General features: G+C 54.4%; 1 protein-coding gene across 10 annotated transcripts in view; it reads right to left on the reverse strand.

The window, feature by feature from the left end:
• Positions 1-27,096, reverse strand: part of ADARB1 (adenosine deaminase RNA specific B1) — a 144,881-nt gene that overhangs the window by 98,658 nt on the left and 19,127 nt on the right. For 6 of the 10 annotated variants that reach the window (XR_010407330.1, XR_010407331.1, XM_064577930.1 and 3 more), the window contains exon 2: positions 13,219-13,382. The exons of 2 other annotated variants lie outside the window; for them this stretch is intronic. The gene's annotated coding sequence lies outside the window, so the exon portion shown is untranslated. Of the gene's footprint in view, positions 1-13,218; positions 13,383-22,146; positions 22,365-27,096 lie in introns of those variants that run through there. 2 more of the 10 variants (XM_045902341.2, XM_045902343.2) reach the window with 2 other exon arrangements.

Below are 27,096 nucleotides of genomic sequence, written 5' to 3' on the forward strand. Positions count from 1 at the left end.
TTTTTTTTTTGAGAGAGAGAGGAGCGGAGAAGGAGAGCAAGAATCTCAAGCAGGCTCCATGCCCAGCATGGAGCCCAATGGAGGGCTCAATCCCACAACCCTCACATCACGACCTGAGCTGAAATCAGGAGTCGGACACTCAACCAACTAAGCCACCCTGGTGCACCTAAAATCGGAATTTTTTTAAAAACTATTTTTTACTCTGAAAGAAAATAGATAAAATGCATGTCCTATGAAGAGGGAGATACCGTTGTACTAACACGTCCATGGTGTAATGAAAAAGGTGCATTACAGAGTGATGTAAACCCACATATATCAGAAGTCCTATGTATATAACAGGAATCCCGCATATATAATAGAGAAATCCCATATACACACACAACAGGAATCCCATATGCACCACAAATCCCATACACACGGCAGAAGCCAGTGTTAACATGCACCGCGGGCAAGCACTGCCGGGTTTTTCCCATGTAGCCTACGCACAGCACCTTCACGTGCCCGAACAGCTGGCCTAGCGCTGAACCCAGGGTGGCGAGGACGAGCCAGCGTGCTGGAAGGCCACCCCCGTGGGAGCTGGGAGGGGCAGCGGGCAGAGGCTGCTTCGGAGAAGAACGAGGGACGGACGGCGCTCCGACAGACCGGGTCCTCTACCTCTGTCCCTAGAGGAAGAAAGCCAAGAAACACAGCAGCGCTGCTAGGTCGCATGGTGTCCTCACAGCCCAGACAGAACACGTGCCGGACAAGCTCTGTTTATGCAGCGAAAGGGAGAATATAAACCATTTGTCCGCGTGCCAGCTGTTAGTCTATGTCCATCTGTGCCACGTCCCATTCCAGTGACCTGAAGAGGCCTGTAGAAACACACAGAGGGACGCCGTCTATCAGCTGCACTCCGGGGATAAATTACGTATTTGCCCGGGAAAACAGATGCAGACTCACGTACGAAACGTTACCAATATCTGCTGTGGGGCAGTGGGGCTCACAGAGCCTCTTTCTTCCTGTTCTGCATCTCGGCAAAGTATGCACGGTTCACAATGAGCATGTTTTGCTTTCAAATAAAATGTAAAATCTCTTAAAAGAAACTCGGAAACGCAAGAAGTGTTCTTCAAAGATGCCACCAGAGAGCGCAGGCTCGGGTCCAGCCTGGAGCCCTCCCCTCGTCCAAGGCTGCTTCCCAGTCTGGTCCTGTTTATTAGATGGAACTAGGTAGCCCCAGGGAAGTTCGCCCTGAGGACACGGGGACATGGGGACACACGGCCAACCAAGGCCATCTGACCCCACGTCCCAGAAAGCACTGTCTCTCCCCCAGGGCCCACCCTCAGGCAAAGGCTCTGTCTCCACGGTAAAAACGCGGCACACAGTTCCTGACAGAGAGAGGCAATCCAGGCCGTCACTTAATTAGCAAATATGTAGCTCTTCAGCTTTTGGTTCTGCAGAAAAGAATATAATAAAGCACCCTACAGCACAAGTCCTTGTCCCTGACATTTAATTTGGTGGTCATCCTTGCCCCAGATCCTGGGTGAGACGCTGGACCCCCGGAGCAAGGCCAGGGCTCTCAGGCTCGCCGCCACGACGCCGTGGGCTACGTGACGCTCTGCAGACTGCACAGCGGGGTTTGAGAGCCGAGAGCCACCCCTCGGACATGTTACAGACGCGAGCAGAAAGAGCCTGCGGCTCCTGCAAGAACAGGAGGGTTTAACTGATACAAGTAAAAACAGAATCTCCACTCTTAAACTTACACAGTGAACACGTGAAGTTCAAAACCCAAGGATGCAGAAAAAGGGGTAGACTCAGGTTGAAGTCAAAGACGTGTGCCCACAGGAAGTCACAACCGTGAGAGCGCCACGGCACGGGGGGAGCGTCCGACCCCTGTGAACTGTGCATGGGCCCCAGGGCTCGCTCTGCCTGGAGGAGGTGGGTCACCCAGAGCCATCACAGAAGCTGTCCACTACCCTGGCGCCCCTGTGCCCAACGGGGACACCAGCGTGCCGCAAAGCTTCCTACGTGACCACGGGCCTCCAAGAACCACTCTGTGACCAACAGCCAGACAGCAGGACTAAAGGGGGTCACCTCCTCCCGACCACGAACAGGTGCAATCAAACATCCAAAAACATGCATTTTTGCATTTCTGGGAGGAGGGCACAGAACTAAGTTCCCAATACCGTCCATCACCAGATGACGGGCCACTTGGACTCCCCCTGGGCCCTCACCAAGCATGTCCGCGAGCGGGCTCGAGGCTGTGCAGCAGACAGAAGTGTGTCTCGCAAAGACCACCCTGCTTCCCGGCCACTGTCCCGAGTGAGAGCTCCGGCCCCATTCCCCGGCGAGCCCCGGCCTCCATACACAACAGCAGGACCTACGTGCCCGGAGTGAGGAGCAGAGTGGGGAGCCCGTCTGCTCGAGAACCCAGCTCCCCAGCCCTGGGCGCCGCGCACTTTCCCTCCCGGAAACCAGGGTTAGCAGCAGTGCCCACCGCACACGGCACAGCCAAGGACTGAATAAAATGACCAGCCCGAGCTGCCCAGTCATGCTCCCAATCAACAAAAATTAAGTGATGGTCAACAGTTTTCATGTCTGTTTCAGGGCAGCCCCACCTCCTCCGTGAAGCCCCTGCAGACGCAAAGCTCTCCCAGTGACGGTGGGAGACACACGGGATCCCCCGCTGGCCAGACTGGCCCTCTGCCCACGCAAGGGCACACACCCTCGCGCCGCTGTGACCGATCCCGGCTCCACCCTGACACGCGCCCTGGGCCCGCACGGCCACAGGGAGGGCCCCGCGTCCCCCTGACACCCCTGACAAACTCCACTTCCTCCCGCTACTGCCCACGCTGGTCTGTGTGCTCGGGCCGAACGGCCGCAGGCCTTGTAAGGAGGAACGGGACGGCCTCCCTGCAGCCCCGGGCCCGAGCCACGGGCGAGCAAGCGCCCGTTCTGCAGGTGGTGACCTGACTGGTACGCGGGGTGTGTCTACTAATCCTAACAGTCATTGAAAAGAAACTTCATGCCACAACCGTGTTAGATCACGTGGTTTTCCTCAATTTATAAAAGAATTCTAGTCCTTTGGCAGCTGTTTAAAAGTACTTTTAACTAACTAAACATTCCCCTTCTCATCTGTGACATGTATACATGACCAATCATAACAGTGGATTGCTTGTAAAAGTAAAAGCCAGTTGTGGACTTCCAATGTGAAATCTCTGAAAAATTTATAAAGGGGCTGAGCTACGCTGACCTTTGCACTTGGCAGGGAAGAGCTGACGGAGCTGCGACCGTGTCGGCGCGAGGAGCTCATTCACACAGTGACGAACGGGGAAGACCTCTCAGTAAGTCGGGCAAGCGCCAGGTGGGCGGGAGCCACGGAGGCGACCCTGCAGGCCACCCCCACCCCCCCAGCACCCAGGGGATGCATTCCGCTGTCCCAGGCACCTTCCTCGGCAAAATTAAGGACACCAGTTGTAAGAGACCAAGTTCTAGAGGCACTTCAAGACCCATTAAAAATAGACAGGAGTTGAAGACAAAATGAATAATTAACATTTTACAAAATATTTTTAAGTTCTATTATCACATTTTTATTCCCCCAACGAGCCCTAGGGAAGGGATTCAAGCAAGGCAAGTAGATTCCTTTTTTCATGAACAAATAAAACCAAACATTAAAAGATGATGCGAGAAATACTTAGACATTCTGTCTCCAACTCCAGATCTTCCCATGACCCTAAAGGCTCCATCTGGCTGTGGTCCAGAAAATACACGGGACCCCCGGGCCTCCCCCCTGGACTGTGGCAGGGGGACACACAGGACCCCAAGTGTCCCCCCTGAACTGTGGCACAGGGACACACGGGACCCCCGAGCGTCCCCCCCGGACTGTGGCATGGGGACACACAGGACCCCAAGCGTCCCCCCGGGCTGTGGCACGGGGACACACGGGACCCCCGAGCGTCCCCCCCGGACTGTGGCATGGGGACACACAGGACCCCGAGCGTCCGCCCTGGACTGTGGCACGGGGACACACGGGACCCCCAAGCGTCCCCCCCGGACTGTGGCACGGGGACACACAGGACCCCGAGCGTCCCCCCTGGGCTGTGGCACGGGGACACATGGGACCCCCGAGCGTCCCCCCCAGACTGTGGCATGGGGACACACAGGACCCCGAGCGTCCGCCCTGGACTGTGGCATGGGGACACACAGGGCCCCCGAGCGTCCCCCCAAGACTGTGGCATGGGGACACACAGGACCCCGAGCATCCCCCCTGGGCTGTGGCACGGGGACACACGGGACCCCCGAGCGTCCCCGCTGGACTGTGGCATGGGGACACACAGGACCCCAGAGCGTCCCCCCCAGGCTGTGGCATGGGGACACACGGGACCCCCGAGCGTCCCCCCTGGGCTGTGGCATGGGGACACACAGGACCCCAAGGGTCCCCTCTGGACTGTGGCACGGGGACACACGGGACCCCCGAGCATCCCCCCTGGGCTGTGGCACGGGGACACACGGGACCCCCGAGCGTCCCCCCGGGCTATGGCATGGGGACACATAGGGCCCCCTAGTGTCCCCCCTGGGCTGTGGCACGGGGACACACAGGACCCTGGGCGTCCCCCCTGGGCTGTGGCACAGGGACACATGGGACCCCCGAGCATCCCCCGGACTGTGGCATGGGGACACACAGGACCCCAAGTGTCCCCCCTGGGCTGTGGCACGGGGACACACGGGACCCCCGAGCGTCCCCCCTGGGCTGTGGCACGGGGACACACGGGACCCCCGAGCGTCCCCCCTGGGCTGTGGCACGGGGACACACGGGACCCCCTAGTGTCCCCCCTGGGCTGTGGCACAGGGACACATGGGACCCCCGAGCGTCCCTCCAGACTGTGGCATGGGGACACACAGGACCCCGAGCGTCCCCCCTGGGCTGTGGCACGGGACACACGGGACCCCCGAGCGTCCCCCCAGACTGTGGCATGGGGACACACAGGACCCCGAGCGTCCCCCCCGGGCTGTGGCACAGGAACACATGGGACCCCCGAGCGTCCCCCCGATTGTGGCATGGGGACACACGGGACCCCGGGCATCCCCCCCGGACTGTGGCATGGGGACACACGGGACCCCAGAGTGTCCCCCCTGGACTGTGGCATGGGGACACACAGGACCCCGAGCGTCCCCCCTGGGCTGTGGCATGGGGACACATAGGACCCCCAAGTGTCCCCCCTGGGCTATGGCATGGGGACACATAGGACCCCAAGGGTCCCCTCTGGACTGTGGCATGGGGACACACAGGACCCCAGAGCATCCCCCCCCGGGCTGTGGCACGGGGACACACGGGACCCCCGAGCGTCCCCCCCGGGCTGTGGCACGGGGACACACGGGACCCCCGAGCGTCCCCCCTGGACTGTGGCATGGGGACACACAGGACCCAGAGCGTCCCCCCTGGGCTGTGGCACGGGGACACACAGGACCCCTTACAACTCACGGTTCATCTTTCAACCTCCTGGTGATCCTCTGGGCCTTTGGGATGGCAATTCTGGGATCATCACCCCATGGGCCCAGGACATCCAGTTCACCATGCCATCTGTGGAAATTCCTAACTGCAGGCCCTTGGCTCTCAAAAGTGTCCCCATCTGAGCAGTAAACCTCCTGGCCACCTACTTTAACACAAGCCTGTGTCCCCAGACCAGAGGGGAAAGTGAGGGTCTACAGAGTACCGCCGGCTACCCAACTCCCCACTTCACCCCAGGTGGACCAACCAAGAGGTATTCAGGGACCCAGGTCCCCTCACCTCTTATTTCCACCCAGCTGCATTTAGAACAGAAGGAGTATCTCCCAGAGCAGCTGTGCTTGGAGATAAACTTGAGATCAGGGCTTGCGAGCTGGTCCTGGCCCGCGCCCAGACGGCCCAGGGAGTAAGAGGAGAGCACGAGACAGAGCCCCAGAAGCACAGAGAAGGCAAGGCTCTGCCAGAAGCTTCCGTGTATCTCCAGGGAACTGGCCACGCATATAGTAAGGCTATCAAGTATTCATGCCTTTCGTAAAACCAAAACTGGCAACTCCAGAAAAGATACCTGAGACAGAACTCAAACGATAAGCCAATTTCTTTAAGTTACAAGGGGAACAAAGGTTTGCTTGTTTTTAAGAAAAGATGTAGGTGTGACAAGAGCGTGGCAGAGAGCCCTGACCCCCACCCCCATTTCCTTCCCCGGGGACAGAAGTGTGAGCTGCGCACTTTAACTGGCAATCAAAAGAAAGTCCAGGGACACCGCTCTGTCAGTTAGGCATCCGATTCTTGGTTTCGGCTCAGGCCATGATCTCAGGGTCGTGGCATCGAGCTTGTGTCGGGCTCAGTGCTCAGTGAGGAGTCTGCTTGAGATTCTCCTTCTGCCCCTCCTGCTCATTCTCTCTCAAATAAATAAAATCTTAAAAAAAAAAAAAAGAAGGAAGGGAGGGAGGGAGGGAGAAAAGAAAGTCCAAATGATCACTAAACACATGAAAGAAGTGCTCGACGTCATCAGCCATCAGGGGAATGAAAATTAAAACCTCAGGGAAATACCACAGAGCACCTTTGAGAATAGTAAAGATTAAAAAGGCAGAAATGATGAAGACCGCCAATGCCCCGGGGTGGGGGCGGGGGGGCGTGTGGAGAGAGTGGAACACCTACAGATGTTCGAGTACGCCCACCTAGGGCCCAAGCCCAGGAAGACTGGCGCTTCTCTATCAAAACACGTGTATCAGAATGGTCACCATGGCTTTACTCATAACGGCCCCAGATGATAAATATCCACCATCAGAAGGATGAGTGAACAGACGATGTGGGCAAACAGTGGATTATTTTACACAACACTAAAAACCCCCACACCAGACCGAGCCTCTCAAAAATGCTTTCTTTGTATTTATACAAAAAAGTTAAAACCAACAAGCAGGCAGGCAGGCCTACGGCCCAGAGCTGCAGGTCAGGTGCTCGGGTGACACACCTGTCACTCAGACTCCAGGCCGGCGGGAGGGTCTGGGCGCCGGCCGCACCCCGCGGTTTGTCCTGGGTGGAAGCTCCGTAGAAGCGTGCTCTGGGACAACTCACTGACGGTGAGGGCACATCTGAGCTCCGTGCGATGCTCCTCGGCGGTAGTTACACCACCGAGCGCGGTCCGAGCCACCGCCGCTGGGCGGGAAGCGTGGGAAGCAGAGGGTGTCCCAGGTGCCAGATGCGGAAACAGATCTCAGCGGCACACACATGAGCACCCGCTGGGGAATAAAGGCGGACGCACAGCTCGCTTTTAGGAAGCCTGAGAGGAATCTGTTTTGAAACACTTTATATGAGATTTAATATGTTTCTTTATTACCTTTTTAAAACAATGGCTTATTCAGAATAAATAAGCACAGGTCCCGGGGAGTGGTGTGTGGGGCCCACCTTCTCCCCCTTGAGCCTTTCCTGGGCGTGGCCTTCTGTTATTAAATTGTATGCTTTACTTACTCAAAATAAAACGAATCCTGACAACAACTGTATCTAGAAATACTAAAGGCACAATCAGGGCTGGCAACCTCCTGACTCTCAGAACTTCTACAGGGACGCGCGTGGGCTTAGGTGTACCAGGATTAGTCCTCAAGCTGCTACCGGCGAAGAGTTTAATCTCCTAGGAATTCAAAGAGGTTCCCGTCAGTGACAAGTATTTAGTTCAATTCTTGAAGAAAAAAATGAATAAAAACCAAATAGTGAACAAATTCTCTGCACCCCTGCCTCACCTGGTTCTCGGAAAAAACGACCCCCCCACATACACCCCCCCACCCCCTCGGTCTTGAAAACCCGCCGGACTGGCTGGAAACACAACCATTACTTGGGGTACACCTGCACCATTTTGCAAATTAGTTGAAAAAGAAATTAATAATTATTTCATAGAGTAAACAGATTAACATTTGAAAGTGCGTTTCATGAATGGAAAATGCTAGACATCCTACCCTGCGGTTAACTTCACCACCTTCAGAAGAAAATTATGCAGGGAAAAGAATCTCACATTTTCTTCTCAAAATTTAGAAATGAAAAGGTCAAGTAAAAATAAATACAAAGCAAACTAATTTGAGCTCCTCTTCTCCCTGTACAAGCTAACAGAACAGAAAGCTAAAGTTAAAAATAAAAGAAGTGTGAGCTTCTTGGAGGAAGGCCTGTGGGGTAAAAGTATATGCTCACATCTGACTTTCAGCTGAGACAGGACTAGGTGACAGGCCTCCCCAGCTACGCTCTGCTTTCCCCAAATACCCTAATAAAGACAGAACAGAAAAGAGAGAAAAACTCCTCACAGTAGAGCTGAAAACCACATATTGACAAGCTCATCCCTGCAATGATCTACTGTGGAAATCCAAAGCAAAGTTTCAGGAGTAAACACAGTATTTTTACTTAAAACTAGTTTGTGTTGGCTTTTCTATCACGTGCAGCGGAAACAATAGCAAACCTGGAAACACTCAAAAGGTGCACGACGGGGTTGAAAACACTGTGGTCACGCGCTCACCCTTCACGGACTGTCAGGGACGTGCCCGGAGGGCGCCCACGGCCAGGAGCGGAGGGAGAGCGCCGTGGACGGCGCGATGGCCCGCACCGTGACAACACCGCGTCCAGAGGGGGGCCCCTGAAACAGCTCCCCAGACGGGAAGCCGCTCACAGGTGAGGGCGGCAGCATGCACGCCACGCGCGCGCACAGCCCTGCCCACGCTCACGGGAGGCAGCTGGGCAGACTAGTGGCTCCCACGGGAACTCCAGAGCCCCGGGGACTGACCAGGCGCCAGCGCCACGACAGCTGCGCATCTTGGGCAGCAGCTTCGTCTGTGGCCTCGGTTCCCCACCTCTTCGCGAGGGGTCGGCAGGGCTCGCTCCCTGGGGCTGCAGAGAACAAGCAAGCGCCCAGGGTGACCCCCGTACCCAGTGGTGCCTTTGTGCATGAGTGCACGTGCGTACACGCGGGAAGACACCCCCCAGCGTAGTCACGGAGGCCATCCCCGTGAGGAGACGGCTGCTCTCATCACTTTTTCTTGTCTCTTTTGTCTGAATGTTCTGTGACAAGCATGCAATTTGTAACAGAAGAACACGCCCAAGACAGGCTCGAGGGGGCGAGAAGGTGGGCCCCACACACCACCAGACTGAGGCGAGGCTCAGGGTACCACAGCCATCACGGGGGGCCGCCCGTGGCAAGAGGCTAGTATGAAACGGGCAGAGCAAGAGCTCAGGTGTAGACTCTTCTCTGAAATGCTTTCTTGTACACAAGAGCCACAGTGGAGGATGGAGAGGCACGTTCTCTCCAGCCAGGCCCCTAATGCACCTAAATTAGTTCAGATGTAATACAGAAAGAAATGCCTTTCTCCCATGCACAAATACATCCTCCAAAACAGGACGTGGTCAGCAGAGAAGGGGGCTCGTGGCAATCAGGGAAGGGGATGGCAGGGGATCCTGGTAGTCAGAGTGAGCAACCCCAGAGCGGGCTATGTGGAAGGGGCCAGTGGAGCATCAAGCTCCACACCACGGGGCGGCCCCGTCGCCCTCTCCCTGACCGCGCCTGCACCTGGCGCAGTCTCATTACGCAGGGTGGCTGCTGCCCCATGGCTGAGACCTGCCTGAGGCGAAGCTGTTCCCCACCCCAGTTGAGAACCAGAGCCTCGGGAGCCCCCCTAGCAGCCAGCGGGGCTGCCATGGGCCTCCTGTCCCCCCACCATGGAGTGAGTGAGCACGTCCTGGCCCAGAAGGGCCTTGGCCTGGGACCCACCGCTCCTGCCCCGCCGGGTACACGAGGACCAGAAGCAGAACTGACGCTCGGTCTGCGTCATCACCCCTGAAGGCACCGAGCAGAGGAAAGACCGTGTGGTCTTAGACCCACACTGGGAACTACACAATTAGGTCTTCAATCAAAACAACAATTCAGCCTTTAACAAAATCCCAGGGGCAGAGAATGCAGTCTCCTGTCAACAGAGGGTGTTTGTTGTGACACGGTGGTGGGAGGGCCAGGCCTGTGGTTCAGGAACAGAAGGTGCCCAGCACAGCCCAGAGCAGAGGTTCTGCGCTTCGGGAAGCTCTGCTGGTCTCCAAGCCCTCCTCTGCATGTCTTTCCTCTTCTCCCTCTGACTTCTTCAGCTCAGATCCCCAACACAGACTCGAGCCTCATGACGCCAACATTCTCAGCGCCGTGAGCACAGAGCTCGTCCGGCCACCGAAGGGTGGGCTCCACCGAGTCACCCGGCTCTGCAGGCACAGGGGTCCACAGCCACACAGCCCGCAGACGAGGCGCCGCCCCCTCCCTGGGCACTCCCCTCTGTCTCAGACCCCTTCCAGCCAAACTGGGTCTGCACACAGACACACCCCAAGAAAATGGCAGCCAAGCAGATACCCGCACACCGAACAATCCCTAAGTGTGGGGATGAGGCGTGGGCTTGGAGGAAAGGAAAACAGCCCAGAGTAACCACAGGACCCAGAGACGGAGCTCAAAGGGCGTCCGGCAGGTTCCCGAAAACCCACCGACTCGATGTGCTTAGTAGCCACAGCCTAGAGACAGACTTGCCGCATTGCTCTCAAGCCCATTTCAAAGTATACCGCCCGAGAGCAAGCTCAGAAACGAACCACCCGAAGCTTCCAGGCTCTGCGGAACTGCTTCGTCTGCCTCACCACGCCGGTGACGTATGGACACTGCTGACAGCTTACTTCCGCCGAGGTGACAAGCAAAGCCAGCACCCCGTGACGCTGGGGCGCCGTCGCTGCGTGTGAGTGTGAGCAGGGTGACGCACACCTGCCTTCCCCTATTTTCCTACAGGATTTTGGGCTTTTTCTTCTCCACGGTTTTTAAATATTTATGATATATGTTGCAAAGATTTTTCTCTTTGAAAAAGTTGATCCTTCTGTCTTCCAACTTTACTCACATTTTGTTGTTTTGTTTCACTCAGGCAGGTTTCCACGGTTGGCGGGATTTTTTTAACGGAGTCCATTTCGACCATCTTTTCTTCTGTTGAACCTGAGTTTTGAGCTCTACTTTGACAAGCCTTGCCCAACACTTAGGTTATATTCAGTGTGTTTCTGTCTCACACTTGAATAGTTTCACCTTCCACATTTAGCTCTCTGATCCATTTGGAGCTTATTCTTGCACATGGTGTAAGGCAGAAATCCAATGTCTTTCACACAATGGTGCTCAACTGTCCCCAGATCACTTCTTCAGAAGTCCCTCATGACCCGGCAATCTGAGATACCACCCTAATCACAGACGACACGTCCGTCCGGATTTGGGCTTCTTTCTGAGCCCCCTACGGCACTGGTCACGTCATGACCACGCGATCTCACACGGAGAGGCTCTCCGGTGCATTTTAATGTCTGGTAGGCTATGCACCTTTTCTCAGCCCCTTCTCTTCTGAGTTTCTAGGTCTCCATACGTGCTTGTTTTTCTGTGTCCGTTTTAGAATCGATATGTCCAGCCCGAGGGAAACTAATAACTCTTGTTGCATTCATATTTTTATTGGAATCACATGAACTCTGCACATTAGCCCCGCGGAGAAGTGCCATCGTAATGATGCTGTGACACCCTAACCACGAATAGGGCATGCCCTTCCATCTGCTCGAGGCTACTTCTGTGTCGTCTCAAGAGTTTTTAGAATGGTCTTCACTTAGGTTTTGAACCTTTCTTACCACATTCATTCCTGACTATGGGATCATTTTTGTCGCTACTCCGAACGGGCCACCTCCTCTACAGTATCCTCTGTGAATACTAAGTTACAAGGATGTTTGTATGTTACATGTTTATTTCTGCCTTGGCGAATTTTTATGATGTGGGTTTTTTGGATTCTGAGGCTGTGCCCTCCCCCACGGTGGCTACTGTATGGGCCAGCATACCACCATAAAAGGGGCTCCCTGAGGATCCTGCAAACATCATTTTACCTATTCTATTCCAAATCTTATGCCTATGTTTTCTCTTGTCCTGTCCTCAACCTGGCTGGTAAGAACATTAGGATCCCCCTTATAATCTTTAATGAAACTGCACATCTGTGTTTTGTGCAACTTCTGCATCTCCCTCCCCTGGGGCCCATGCACCTGCTGTGAAGAGGACAGATTAGCCCCCGAATTTACTCTGTCGGCTTCATCTTCAAATACATCTTCTTCACCCTTCTGGCTCATTTTTAACCTTGGATAAAACATTTGCATAGAGAAAAACAGAACTTCCATCTAAAACAAACTGAATGACTGACACTTGTGGGTCCTGAAAAAGAGATTTTTGGATTTCTAAATGTTACTTTTTTATTAAAACTTGAAATAAATAGGAAATACATATCCAACTCCTATTTCATTACTTCAGTATTCCAACAATCATGTATCGTATCTACTGCATCTTCAGCCACGTCCTCTCACTTGCAAGGGATGCCTTCCATCCTGCTCCTCCCTGGCTTGGAGTACCTTCTGCCAGAAGGACCCTAACCGACTTCAGACAGCACTAAACAGGCTTTGTATAAGTAAAGCACGCTAAACTTTTCTTACGTTGCTGGGAAAATTCATTTTTTATTAATTTGTTGTTTTGACTAATTCCTAACTCACTTTTAGGAGACTAAGAGAAAAGGGGGACAGCAAACACACCCAAGGCCTGTGGCTTCCCCCGGCTCTCCCTGGCTTTACCGTGGAGACTCACATCTGGGAAACTCAATCCAGGTATCATGGTATGCACATCTACGCACACTGGTCTCTGGCCCACACGGTTAGGATGGTTTGGGAGCAACAGTAATGAACGCATGTAGAATGATTAGTTACTGACAGACTCTATTTCTATTAGTCGAGGCTGCAACAATGAACATGACCACAACCCACACTGCACACAGAGAGCCTGGTTAAATATCATAAAAGGGCTTTAAAAGCAGCAGGCATCCTAGGCAAATGAAGAAAGGGACCTACTGAAAACCAAGGAATGTAGTAAGATCTCCGTCACAGGAAACAACTGCAATAAAGACAAAGGAGTCCGTGCCACCGTGGAAAAGAAACAAAAGCAAACAGCTCTGAAAGCTTGAAATCCTATTGATAACACTTGAGAATCTAAGAACAACGTCATCAACATGAAATGACAGCAAGGTAGCTCTTTTCTCACAAAAGAATTTCCATGCCAGATTGTTGATCTTTGTCCACAGTTGTTTCACAGAACAAAGACACAGGATCACGAGCAAACCAGACCAAACATCAAAGAGGCTGATCTCAGCCAGAATTCCTAGATACGGGCTTGCCGTAGAGAGAAAACTCACCCCACAAGTTCAAAGGCCTGGACGTGGTGGGTTTCTTGGCACTCGGCAGACAGGCGAGCCGGGATTTCAGGTCCCGCGCCTTCCCAGGGCGCCCTATGCTTGCTCGAAGCCCAGTTCTTGAAACATGCTTACAGCCCACGTGTGCATACTCGTGCGAAGTCAGTCTATGAGCAAGCACAGGAACAACACACTGTTAGCATGCTTTTATGTGCGTGTTCAGAACAACCCCACATTTCCTGACGCCTAACTCTTAGGGGTTGTCTCATTCAAAATACGTTCAGTTAATTGTGACCGGAGAACCACTGAGACTTCAAGGGGGCATCTGAAGAAAATGGGGAAATCACGCCATCTATCTCTTCTATCATACTTAAAAGCCCAAAAGAAACCAGATCTTCTCTAAAAAACCACAGTGACAAAGTCAAATATCAAAAAACCAAAGGATCAAAGATGCATCTAACACATAACAGAAAATCACTTCAGAAGTGAACCCAGCACCCCGCATCACCTCTCTTGGTTTTCACCTCTCTTGGTTTCCACGCTAACCCTGTTATCCAACCCAGCACTCAGCAGGTTCGGACTTCATCCAGGAATATTTCCCCCAAGGAAAAATGCCAACTTTGCATTAACGTCATAAACACCACGGCCCCTTGCGGCCAGCCGTCACCTCAAGAAGACTTGCAGGACGGGTATGGAGCAGCGTGCTGAGCCAGGACCCCCAGGCTGGCTGTTGGGAGCTCACCAGGACAGCAGGTGGCACTTCCAACCCCATGGGCTGCCCACCACTGCAAGGCAGGGGCCCTGCTCCCAAAACCCCCACTTGCCACTCCTGATACTTCCTCTGCTTCAAGACCCTTTTAGTGTCCCCTGCAACACTGTGTCTGTCCACCTGGGCCAAACAGACCATCTCAACTTTGCTGGAGCTGGCTGCTAGCCAGCTGGACAGGAGTTTCATCTCAAAGCTCTTTGAGAACCCCCTCCCTGAGAACACCTCCATTCCTGGCCCATCCTCCCACCCCTACTCCCGTCTCCCAGCAGCAGTCGGGGCCGGCCCCTGCCCTATCTTCCCTCTTCTTTCTGGAGTCTAACTCTCCCCCAGAGATCCCAAGGTAAACAGATGCAGTGGGCAACGGCCCCTCTCCTCTGGCCCTGCTCCTTTATGCCCCCCACTGCATGGGACGACTACAGAACCCAAGCTTACCACACCCAGGCAGCACCTAAGTCTTCCCAGAAGACTGTGACCACACCCACATATATGTATCCTGTTAAACCCAAACTAAATGCAACCCAATGTGACTTCCTCTCAGCCAGCTCACAAAGAAGCCTGAGGCCGTCCAAGGTCTCCTGGGACAGGGGATGTGCAAGAGAGAAGCGGGTGGACAAGGAGGCAGCAGTCCTGGTGACTCAAGTTAAAAGATCTCACTCCTGAGAGATGTAAAACGTGTGAAGACTCTGGCCAGGAGGGACCTCTGCAAGTGAAGTCCCTGGACATGCACATCACTATGACCCCAGCCTCGCCCAGGGGCCTCCCTGGCAATATGACCCTTTCCTGCTGAGTGGAGTACATGCTGGCAAAACCAAAGGATATGCTGTTGAGAATAACAAAAGTGATAAACCTACAAAGAAAACCAAGGAAACAATTAACACAAAAGTCAATGATACTGGGCGCCTGGGTGGCTCAGTTGGTTAAGCGACTACCTTCGGCTCAGGTCATGATCCTGGGAGTCCCGGGATCGAGTCCCGCATCGGACTCCCTGCTCAGCAGGGAGTCTGCTTCTCCCTCTGATCCTCCCCCCTCCCATGCTCTCTCTCTCTGTCTCATTCTCTCTCTCAAATAAATAAATAAAATCTTTAAAAAAAAACAAAAATTAAAAAAAAATTTAAAAAAGTCAATGATACTTAGGGCAGAGGATGAGAACACAAAAGGAGCTTCTAAGGAATTATTAGCTTTTTAAAACACATTTTTTAAAAATAGACTTTATTTTTTAAAACCATTTTAGATTTAAAAAAAAAAAGTGAGATGACAGTAAAAAGGTTTCCCACATACTCACACTGAGTTTCCCCTTTATAAGCATTTCACATCAGTATGGTACATTTGTTACAATTAGCAAACCGATATTAACATGTTATTAACTAAGCGTTCAGATTTCCTCAGTTTCCCCTAACGTCCCCCTTCTGTCCCAGGATCCCGTCCAGGACACTGCGTGACACTGATCATGTCCCTTTACATCTCCTCTTGGCCAAGACAGTTTCTCTGATGACCCTGACCGTTGGGAGGAGGATCAGTCAGGCGTTTGGGGGGATGCCCTTTGTTGGGAGGACGAGTCAGGCGTTTGGGGGATGCCCCTCGTTGGGAGGAGGACCAGTCAGGCATTTGGGGGGGCTGCCCTTCATTGGGAGGAGGACCAGTCAGGCCTTTGGGGGATGCCCCTCGTTGGGAGGAGGACCAGTCAGGCATTTGGGGGATGCCCCTCGTTGGGAGGAGGACCAGTCAGGCATTTGGGGGGGATGTCCCTCGTTGGGAGGAGGACCAGTCAGGTGTTTGGGGGGGATGCCCTTTGTTGGGAGGAAGACCAGTCAGGCATTTGGGGAATGCCCCTCATTGGGAGGAGGATCAGTCAGGTGTTTGGGGGATGCCCCTCATTGGGAGGAGGACCAGTCAGGCGTTTGGGGGGATGCCCCTCGTTGGGATTAGCATGATGTGGTTTCTCATGAGTGGACTGGGGTCAGGGTTTGTCGGGGGGAAGACCACACAGGGAAGTGTCCCTCTCAACCCATCCGGCCCAGGTGCCTACCGTCAACATGACTTGTCCCACTGCTCATGTTGGCCGTGGTCACCTGGCAGAGGTGTGTCTCTCCGGTGTCCCCACCCCACGTGGCTCCTTCCCTTTCCTGCCCTGTCCCCCGGGGAAGGGAGTCGCCACGCCTAGCCCACACCTAAGGAGTGGGAGGTGCGCTCCGCTCCCCGAGGACGGAGCGGCTGAGCAGGCACTGCGGGATTCTCCTTCGGAGGAGGAGATAAATACCGTTTCCGTATCAGCGCGTGAGTGAATCATTTATGGATGTCCGTATGGACTCGTGGATATTTATTTTATACTGTGGGCTATGATCCAACAGGACTTCACTCTGTTGCTGGGACTGGTCCAGCTCTGGCCACCAGGAGCCCCTTCAGGTGGCTTCTGTGTCCCTCTGATGCCCATCAGGGTGGGGGTTTGCTTTGCTTTTGAGCACCTCCTTTCTGGCTCGACCTGGTGCTCCAGGCCCACCTTGGGCACGTCCTGCTGGGCCCTAGAAAGGGGCCCTTGCTTTTTATTTTTTATATGCTCTTTTATGAAGCATGCAGTTAGTTACACATTTGAAAAATATACTTATGGAAGAAGCTAGTTTAACCTAGCTTTTAACCACCCTGAATCCATCTTCCTACTTCTGATACAGCACCAAATTTGTCCTAAGGAAATGGACTTCCCCTGGCTACTGACCAAGTGGTCTTATGGAAGGGGCTACTGCAGTGACTGGGATGGGGGAGGAAGCCTAAACCTTTCATTTTAAAGTGCTTACACACTTATTTCCAAAGATATGCATACTTTTATAATTTAAAAATACGTAAAATTATTTTAAACCCTTGCGTTGACTGCATGTAGAGGCCAAATCCCAGTAAGGAAGATATACTAACAATTCTTTAGAATAGAAATAAGCAAAATGCATGCTCAGTCTGTGCTTAGAAATAAATAAGCCAGGTCTAGCAAAGCCTACACGGGCTGCGAGGACCCTCCCCACAGCGTTTCCAGTGGTTCCTCCTGTACAACAGTCAGCAAAGACTCTGGCTTACAAGGGCATTCAAACACTCAGAGGTCTGGGGGCGCCTGCTGGCCCAGTTGGTCGAGCATGTGACTCTTGATCTTGGGGTCATGAGCTCGAGCCCCACATTGGGTGGAGAGTTATTTAAAAAGATAAATAAAATAAATAAATAAAATTTAAAAATTCAAATGTCTATATATTAAGTATATAGAATTTGGAAATTTTCACAAGAGTTCTGCTTGGGGAGAAAATTTTACATCTCTGAAGATGGCTGAGTTCATAACTTCCAAAATCAAAAGAGTCCCTGGTTTACTTGAGAAGTAAGTTATCCTTTCAAACTGCAGTCCAGGAAGTAAATGTTGTACATGAGTAAAACTTTGGAGAAGCATTAACAAAAAAATGTTTTAGCTACATCACAGGCATATTTAAGAAAAAGATACCATAATCTCAAGGTTTTTAACACAAAAGCTCCGTGTGCGTACTGCAGGAGGTAAGGTTTCCGAAGTCCCCGGACACCCCTGAACCCAGGGATTTGGAGAATGGTGGTAACATGCCAGGGGCGTGCCCGGAGCCCCTGCTTAGCGGCTCTGCGGCCGGGCGAGGCACCGCCTGGGGCCCGGCGCACCGGGTGCTGCGCGGAGGAGGCACCGCGCGGAGGCGGCCCCGGCGCACCAGGCACCCGCGCGGTGCGCGCTCCGCACCTTCGGCGGCGCGCGGGCGCGATGGCGCGCGGGGCGGGATCCCGGGAGCCGACCGTTAACCGCCAGCAGCGGGCCAGACCTCACGGGGCAGGACCCTGAGAGGACTGCGCGGAGTGGATCTGCCGGGCGGCAGCCACTACGACCAGCACCGGCAAGGAGACGCGGCCCCAGCGCTCGAGAATGGCGACCCAGCCCGCGCCCGCGCTCCTCCTGCTGCTGGTGACCCTGCTCCTGTCCGCGCACACCCGCATGGAGCCCACGGACACCGCGCCCACCCCGGCCCCGGCCCCGGCCCCGGCCCCCGCCCCCGCCCCGGCCCCGGCCCCGGCCCCGGCCCCGGCCCGGGGCGGCAACTCGTCGGCAGGCCAGCCCCTGCCGGGCATTGAGCTCAAGGCTGCAGCCCGCGCCCCGCGCCCAGAGCCCAGCCCGCTCGCCCTGCTTGCCCTGCTCATCCCGCTCGCCCTGCGGCTGGTGCTCGGGGAGGGCGGCGGTCCAGCACGGCCAGCACTGCCCAGCGTGGACACAGAGCGCCAGGGCTCACCGGCCTCCGCTCCTTGACTTCGCTCGCAGAAATGGATCCAGAAAAGAGAGAATCCCACCATGACTGGTTTGCAGGGTGTGGACACACAAAGGTCACACCTCCTGTGATTCCACAGCAGACTTAAAGGAGCTGATGACATCCTACTGAGTTCAAGATGGGGCTCAGGAACTTTGGGTACCTGCAGCTCTGCCTTGCGAATTAAAAGATATGTTGCCTTTACTTTGATTCATTAAATTCATAAAGTCAAAAAATGACTGGGTAGTATGCCAAGTGTTTCTCCGTATTGTGGGTGATGGGTAATGGCCAGGCCTGGCGCCGGCCACAGCTCTTAGGAAGCTAGCAGCTCTCTTGGGAGCTGGTGGCTGCATCTAATTGGGGACAGTAAGTGACGGGGGCCAGCACGATGACAGCAGACCATCCCCACGTCCAGCGTGTGCACTCTGCTGCCCTCCACATCCCACGCAGGCAAGAACTCCTCAGTACCACTGTTAACCTAATTCCTAAGAGCAGTATATAACCTCACATCTTCAAATGCTGCTTTATTTCTGTATATGTTGAATAATTTCTACAGTTTAAAGGTGACTTTTAATACATATCTTTTAAATCTTGAACACAAGGTTTGGAGTTACACTACATTCACCTGAGTTATAGTCACACTTTTTAATGTTTTTATCTTTATAACCCCACATTTGAACTCTTTCCTATCAATGTTTTTAGACAGTACCTGGGGCAAAGCCTAAAGTCGTTTCTGGAAGTTAATCTAATCCAACCATCAACACACACACACCCCCTCTGCTCCACGGTCCCACACGGACACTCCATTATTGAGCAGGCTGCGGGGCCTTCAGAACTAAAGACATGCCAGCCTCAGAGAGCATTCCAGAAACACCCAGAGCAAGAACAGCATGTGTGAACAAACACTGCATGTTCTGGAGTGCACACTGTGTTTAGTGATTAAGCTTCGATTTATATAAAGTAATACAGTACTGACTTGCATTGAACACAAATGGCAAATTATTTTTTTAAAGGCTTAAGGAGCAATCTAAAGAAAAATCCTAATTTAACAGGTTTTACTCTATGCATTAAAGGATGGCCAATTACAGCTTTCTTTGACATAAAGAATAATGGAAAGGTTGCGCTCCCATAGGAAATTACACTTTCTTGGTCACCAGTCCTACCCCTTCTCTCTCACAGTAATGTTGAATTAACAACCCCTAACAGAAGACATGGAAATTCCTATCAGATGATCCAAGGTTTCATTCCAATCCCAGGCATCTATCAGATTTTATCTCTATTTCCAGCTCTACCTGCCTGCTGGTGAAACAACTCAGGTACGTTTTGTGGGGGGTAAATGTCCCTATATTGGGGATCAATCCTTTCTGCCCCACAGGGAAGATACCCAGTCTGGCCTAAAACACCAAGAATAACCTGGCTGTGTCTCTGAGGCTCAAGGATAAGGTGCCCAGCTCCTGACTTCCTGCACACCTACCCTTGTTGGGGAGCTCGGCCAGGTGCCCAGTCCAGTGCTCACCCAGCTCCTGCTATCCACAGACACTGTTGCAAATGGTTCACACAATCATTCCATCCTCACAGTCATGAGGGAGGTATCAGTATCCCCAGTTTGCAGACTGGGAAACCAAGGCCCAGAAGGTCAAATAACATGTCAAGGTCACACAGTGAGAGGTGGGATTGGGATGGCTGAAACCCAACAGTCTGGTTCCAAAGACCAGGCAAATAAGGACTTCCCTCAGCTGCCTCTCAACTGAAAATGAGAGGAACCTCCACAGACAGGCAGGTCAGGGAGAGGGGGGAGGGGCCATGGGCCTGGGGCACCCAGGGGAGTGTGGTCGGGCGGGAGGGGGCCGTGGGCACACGGGGCAGCGTGGTTGGGGGTAGGGGGCCGCGGTCAGGGGGAGGGGGCTGTGGGCCCGGGGCACCCAGGGGAGTGGGGGGGGGGGCTGTCGGCCTGGGGCAGACCGGGCAGCACGGTTGGGGGGAGGGGGCCGGGGTCAGGGGGAGGGGGCTGTGGGCCAGGGCACCCGGGACAGCGTGGTTGGGGGGAGGAGGGGCCACAGTCGGGGGGGGGCTGCTCTCGGGGCAGGGAAGGGGCTGTGGTCAGCGGGGAAGGGGCCGTGGGCCGGAGCACCCAGGGCAGCGCGGTCGGGGGAGGGTGGAGGCAGGTGGCAGCTGGGCCAAGCCAGGTGCTGGGGGTAAGGAGTGAGTTACAGTTTTACTGCAGCCCCGAGGGTCAGTCACGAGGGGACTGTCTGCGCAGGCAGGGAAGCAGGGAAGGGAGTGAGCTCTGGCAGCTGCAGGAAGGGTGCTGGGAGCATGAGGGGTAATTGAGGGCCCAGACAGGAGGCTTCTGTTGGGGGCAGAGGAGAGATGGTGGTGGCCTGTGGGCCACTGGGCTGGGGGGGTGTGGGGGACACGGAGAAGCGCGCATTCTGGATGGAGGATTAATGGGACAGCAGGCCCAAGGCGTGCTGGGGACTCGAGGTGACCACCAGGAGAAACAGCCCGGTTTCCGGCGACGTTCACTGTGAGGAGGAAAGGGTGGGAAATGGAGGAAAATAAGGCGGTTGGTTCCAGATGTTCGGGAACACCTGTGGGGCAGCAGGTGGAGAGGGCGGTGCGATGTGCTACCTGGCAGGCCTGGGGCCCGGGGCCCGCAGGGAACTGGAGATGGAAAAGCAGGGCCAGGCGGCTCCACCCAACTGCCTGCCTGTCCAAGGCAGCGCGTCCAGACCCCAGCGGCCGCCGCGCCCTCCCACCACCTCCTTCCCCACAAGCTCTGTCCCAAAGCGGCCCCCCGTTCTGCGCCGCGGCAGGCGCCTTAGGTCTCTGCCTGCCCCAACCCTTCACGTCCAGCCGGGACGGGACCTCGACACCCCTCCCACACCTGTTCTGCCAGCACTGTGGAGAGCCTTCCAGACCACAGCTCTGACCTCACACCCCTGCCCCCGGGCCACCCTGGCTCAGAGTAAGACTCAGTGACCGGCCACTGGCCCACTGGCCCCTGTCTGCCCACGTCTGCCTACCAGACTCCCAGCAAAGCTCACAAGCTCACCTTAAGTCTTCCAGCAGAGCTTCGCTCTGATTCCCAATTAACCAAGCGACGGCACTGGGACCACCTCCCAGTGGAAAAGAGTCTGTAAGGAACCGGAGGAGCCCACCCCCTGTTCTTCCTGACCTGCAGCCGCCGCTGAGGAGGCAAATCCATGCCCACATCCAATCCCTGCCGAAAACATGGGCCAGGCGGGGAGCAGCTGAACTTGAAGAGGCAGCTGTGTGGGCACACTTAACATGTGGGGAAGGTCCCTCCCAAGCCCCGGACAGGCTTCCCAGGCTCCCTCGGCTCCCATGAGCTGTTCCGGATGTGCCCTTGGGGGTTCTGTGCAGGAGTCGACCTCAGACACCATGCCAGGAGGCTGCAAAGAAGTGGGTGAAGACAGAAGCAGGAGCCCCTGCCCCTTCCCTGCCTCCCAGGGGCTGTGAGGACAGGGCTGCGGCCGCCATCCCCGGGGTGCACGGCTGGGTGGTGGCCCGGTCGAGATGGCCCTTCCCCCAGACTCCTTCCACAGACACAGCAGCAAAAACCATGTGGGGGTCAGGGGGCCCACGCTCTTGCAGAGAACCCAGGGCCCCCCCCCGCGGAGGGGGGCATAGTTACCGGCGCAGGCCACACAGCTAGGCTGGGCCCACCCACAGCAGCCATGCACTCAGGCCACTCACTGCACAGAAGGGGCCCGTCCCTGCCCGGAGAATCCCGCACCCGTCCCCAGCCATTCTCATCACCAGGTAGGTCAGTCCGTCCAGTTTGATGTAAAAGACTAACAAGGCCACTCGGCCACAGACAGCCCCATTCTCCAACATCGACTCCCCGCTCACCTGTCTCTGGTGTGGGGGACTCTCCCAACTGGTCCAGAACTAGAGAGGTAAGAAATGGGGCTGAGTACAGAACCCCGCAGCACCGAAGCCTCTGACGGTCAGGTACTAGGACTCCTGCAGACAGGGCTGTGGGGCACTGCCCACTGTCCCTCTTACCCCTCCTCACAGAGCCTGAGTTTGGTACGCGCAGACGCCGCCCGGGACCCTAGTGAGCAGAGGGGCGTGCAGCACTCTTGCGGACAACGAGACGGAGACTGGGGGTTTCCTGAAATGCCTTCCTGATTGAGACACCGCCCCTTCCTGCTTCCCCTCCTTCCTGCTGGGACATCAGGCTGCAGTCAGAAGTCACCGCTAAGCACGAGGATGAAAGAGCAGACGAGAGGGACACAAGGGCCCAGAAAGCACAGACCAGGCTGCGCACTTCTTGGTACGAGGGGCCCAGGAGCTGAAAGCCACAGCAGCCAGGTTCCCTCCTCCATGCTGCCACACCAACCTGACCCAAACGCAGGCCAAGGACTCTGCCTGGGCACAGGGACTGTGACCAGACCTACTAGAGACCTGGACCCACAGCAGTGACCATGAGCTCACGATGCAGGGCAGAGGGAGCGACCACACACATGCCAAGCAGCGAACAGGGCCACTTCAAGGGCTCATCAAGCCGGGTGACGTGGACAAGATCAGCATGGGCGGGGGGGGGGGGCGCGCAGAGGGAGACAGCCTCGCCAGGGAGACAACATGTGAGCTGAGGGCAGGACGGCAGGCGGGCAGCAGCCTTATAAACACCTGGGGGATGACTGTCCCCACAGGGGCAGAGCAGACACACGGGACCTGGGGCAGGAGACTCTACTTGTGCAGATCCGGGTCAGGGAAAATGGAGGGACAGCAGCAAGGGAGAAGGCCTGTGAACTTTTTCCTAAGGGAACTTACTTTCCCCATGGTGAGGGGAAGTCACTGGAAGGGGTCAAGCCGGGGTCAGCTGCTGGGATGTGCCCCTGGAAGGGGGACTGCAGTGACCCCATGAGGGTGGACTGCACGGGAGCGAGTCTGGACCCAGGAGAGCCAATGAAGGGAGACAGGAACAGACCGTGAGGAGGTGGACAGTGAGCAAGGCGGGGAAAAAGGAAGGAGAATGACCCCCGCCCCTGTGGGAGGGATGGGGATGACGGGAGATGCGCCGTACCACTTCTGGAGGGCGGCACAAGACCCACAGGCTAGGGAGGCATCGGCACCCAGGGCAGGCGGGGAGCGTGGCCCTTGGGCCGAGGGCAGGCAGGGGCTGGGGAATCGGGCAGCTCAGGCAGCTCTGTCAGATGCTGCTGAGGGCCTAAGCAGGACAGGACAGTGGCCACTGACCTTGACAAAGGTCACTAACGACTCGGACAAGCCATTTCAGAGGGACAGAGAGGCCAAAAGCCAAACAGAACAGTGAAGAAGGTCATGAGAGTGGGGACAGGCATCCAAGCTGGGAGGCCCCAGCATGAAGGCCAATGGCCTGCCATCCCCCACACCAAGGCCCCAGCTCAGTCTGTTCTCGGATCACCTTTGTGCGCGGGACAGCTTGAGACACACAGGTCCGCACGAGCAGACACCTCGCTGCCTGGTTCACTCGGTGCCTGTCACAGAGCCCCCCATGCCACGGGCACTCAGAAAACGCTGGCTGGCAGGAGGTGAGAAGAGCTGTGTGAACGGAGAGCCCCCCCGGGACGAGGTCCTGAAGGCCCCGGGGTTCATGTGGACACAGGTGTGGAGCTGAGACCCAGCCGGACACAAGCCCTCGGATGCTGCTTCCCCGTGCGGAGACGGCGTCCCGCCCGGTGACCACACCAGCAGCTAAACATGAGAAACACACTTCTCACCAAACCCACAACTCAAAACCATCCTGGGGAATTAATCCAAACTTTCCAGAACTTTACTTCAGGATTCCCAACGTAAAGGTAACTTCAGGCAACAAACTAACACTGGGTCCAAAAGGGGCTCACAGCCCCTGCGCTCTGCCCACAGCAGACGTCAGGACAAGCCGCCTGACAGAAGCTGATCTCGTGGGTCCTTAACGAGGCTCAGAGTACACGCTGAACGCTGCACTTCAAATCCGGCTACTCGGGGAGTTATAAAAAATGTTTCTGACTAATTCAGTATATTTTATTTCTCAAAAGAGCCTCCATTTACAAACACAACATCACCAGAAACCCATCTTATGAAAGAGCACATTGTACGTCAAAATCGAGAAACCACCTCTTAAAGTTCTGAGAATCCAACAGGCTACAATCTCGCACAGCCACACAACAAACGAGATGAGTCATGAGTGGTGAGGACCAACAGATCACCAGCAAAAACGAAGTGCCATAAATAAAGCAAGTTATCTAACTTGATTTTATCAAATGTTTTCTCTGCACCCAGGGTGTGACCGCTGTGCAGGGACGGGAAGCCAAAACCAAAGGTACTTCTCAGGGCAGATAAGAGATTCATGCCCAGAGTTACAGCCAGGAAGACAAGAATAATTAAGTTCTGGCCTGTCATTTAACAATCCAGAAGGCTGGGGCACCTGGGTGGCTCAGTCTGTGCAGCGTCTGACTCTTGATCTCAGCTCAGGTCTTTTTTTTTTTTTTTTTTTTAAGATTTTATTTATTTATTTGACAGAGACACAGTGAGAGAGAGAGAGAGCAAAAGCAGGGGGAATGGGAGAGGGAGAAGCAGGCTTCTTGCCGAGTAGGGAGCCCGATGCGGGGCTCGATCCCAGGACCCTGGGATCATGACCTGAGCTGAAGGCAGACGCTTAACGACTGAGCCACCCAGGCGCCCCTCAGCTCAGGTCTTGATCTCAGGGTCGTGAGTTCAAGCCCCACGCTGGGGTCCATGCTGGCCATGGAGCCTACTCAAAAAAAATAAATAAATAAAAAAGATAAAAACCCAGAGGGGGGTGCCTGCGTGGCTCAGTTGTTAAGCGTCTGCCTTTGGCTCAGGTCATGATCCCGGGGTCCTGGGATCGAGCCCCACATCGGGCACCCTGCTCGGTGGGAAGCCTGCTTCTCCCTCTCCCACTTCCCCTGCTTGTGTTCCCTCTCTCGCTGTGTCTCTCTGTCAAATAAATAAATAAAAATCTTAAAAAAAAACCAAACCCAAAAGGCCTTGACCAGCAGCGTCCACCTCTAGGACCTCGATACCCTGCCAGAGATTCCTGGGGCTGCAGCAGACCCATCCGCCGTATCCCCCAGAGGCTGCTGCCTGGCCTCCTCCAGGCCTCTTCCCAAGAGAAGACACAGTGCAGGAGGCTGAGGCCAGGCCAGGAGACAGGAGGTCTTCTCAGACACTACTGTGGACACACAGCGACAGATCACAACCACCTGGACCCTCGCCACACCGGACTAGGTCCAGAACCACAGAATAAAATGCAAACAGCGGCAAGAAGACACCCCGGGTCAGAACAGCAGCGGTGTGGCTCTGAGGGCCAAGCGCCCACAGAATGCCCGCTTCTCTCTGCTGATGGCCAGGGAGACCCGCCAAGGGGGGCGTAAGCAGGCAGCCACAGCTGGTGCACCCGGCCCGCAGCTGCCCGGGACCTTCCTGGGACCTGGAGCCACCTGGCACAGCATGCCAGTTGCTCAGCACCCCAACGCCCCTGGCCACGGTCACCCCGGTTCGTCTGTGGCCTGAGCCCGTGAAGGTGGCTGTGTGGCCCCCAGGGCATGGCAGGAGCCGCTGCTGCTTCCTTCCTCCGGAGCCTCTGCTTATCTCAGAGCTGGGGCTTCCTGGTTTTCATTGTTTACTGTGTAAATATTGGGGGCGGGGGTGGACTAGCAAGGAAGATAGGAGACTCATCAAAAGATTTCAATGGCCTAGTAACAGATTACCCGGTTGGCTCTGAAAACAAGATAAAGACTTCCTTGGCTTTAGAAAACTAAACATGATGGGGCTCCTGGGTGGCTCAGTCGGTTAAGCATCTGCCTTCAGCTCAGGTCATGATCTCGGGGTCCTGGGATCGAGCCCCACATCGGGCTCCCGGCTCAGCAGGGAGCCTGCTTCTCCCTCTGCTGCTCCCCCTGCTTGTGCACATGCTCTCTCTCTCTCTCTCTCAAATAAAATCTTAAAAAAAAAAAAAAGAAAAGAAAGAACAGAAAACTAAACATGATGCTAGTTTTGACATCTCTAGGACCTAAGATCTACCTTCAAGAAAGAGAAGTAAAACATACAAAAATGTATGATGATGAATTATTACTCATATTGTATAGACTTGAGAAGCTCTATTTATTAAAACAATTTTTTAAGTAATTATTCAGGTAAAGTTAGATTTAAGCTATTCAGAGCTTCATTGATTTCCTCCATCTCACCTGCTGTGTTTTCGTACAACCCCCAATTTGATGATTAATTTAATACTTATAGAAAGATATTTTGCTTTTCCATGACATTATTGTCAATGTATCAGTCTGGCTTATAAATTTAAGTACAGATAAATAAGATGTACCCATTTTTTAAAATCCAACATGTGCACAACAATGGAAAAATTACTTTTGATGAGGGCTCTTGAATTCTGATTCCAAGAATTAAAGGTTATCTATAAGGGTTCAACATCATACTAAGACTTAGTCCCCATAATTATTATTTTCAAAGATTAGATTCCAAGGTGCAACTATACTGGAAAAAAAGATAATATTTACTTCCACGAAAATGCTCTTCTTTGATCCCTCTTGGCAGCCGGCTGCAATATGGTAGAAAGAGTGTGGGGGGTGGTGGGCCAGCTCAGTTGGTTACTTCCAAGAGGCCAAAGTCGGCTGATAAACAAAGGATGGGCTTCGGAGGTTGCTTCCATCCTCGACAGACATCCCCGGCTGGTAAGGAGGGTTGTCGTGCAAGACCAGGGCAAGGAAAGGGAATATGTTTTTGGCTCTGGATCTCAGCTGGGCCAGGCGACACCTTCTACACCGATGGGCCCTGCAGGTCAAAGGTTATTCTCTG

This window comes from Mirounga angustirostris, unplaced genomic scaffold (assembly GCF_029215605.1).
Source record: "Mirounga angustirostris isolate CCGP_5_RB_7025 unplaced genomic scaffold, mMirAng1.0.hap1 SCAF_1, whole genome shotgun sequence".
NCBI classification, from domain to species: Eukaryota; Metazoa; Chordata; class Mammalia; order Carnivora; family Phocidae; genus Mirounga; species Mirounga angustirostris.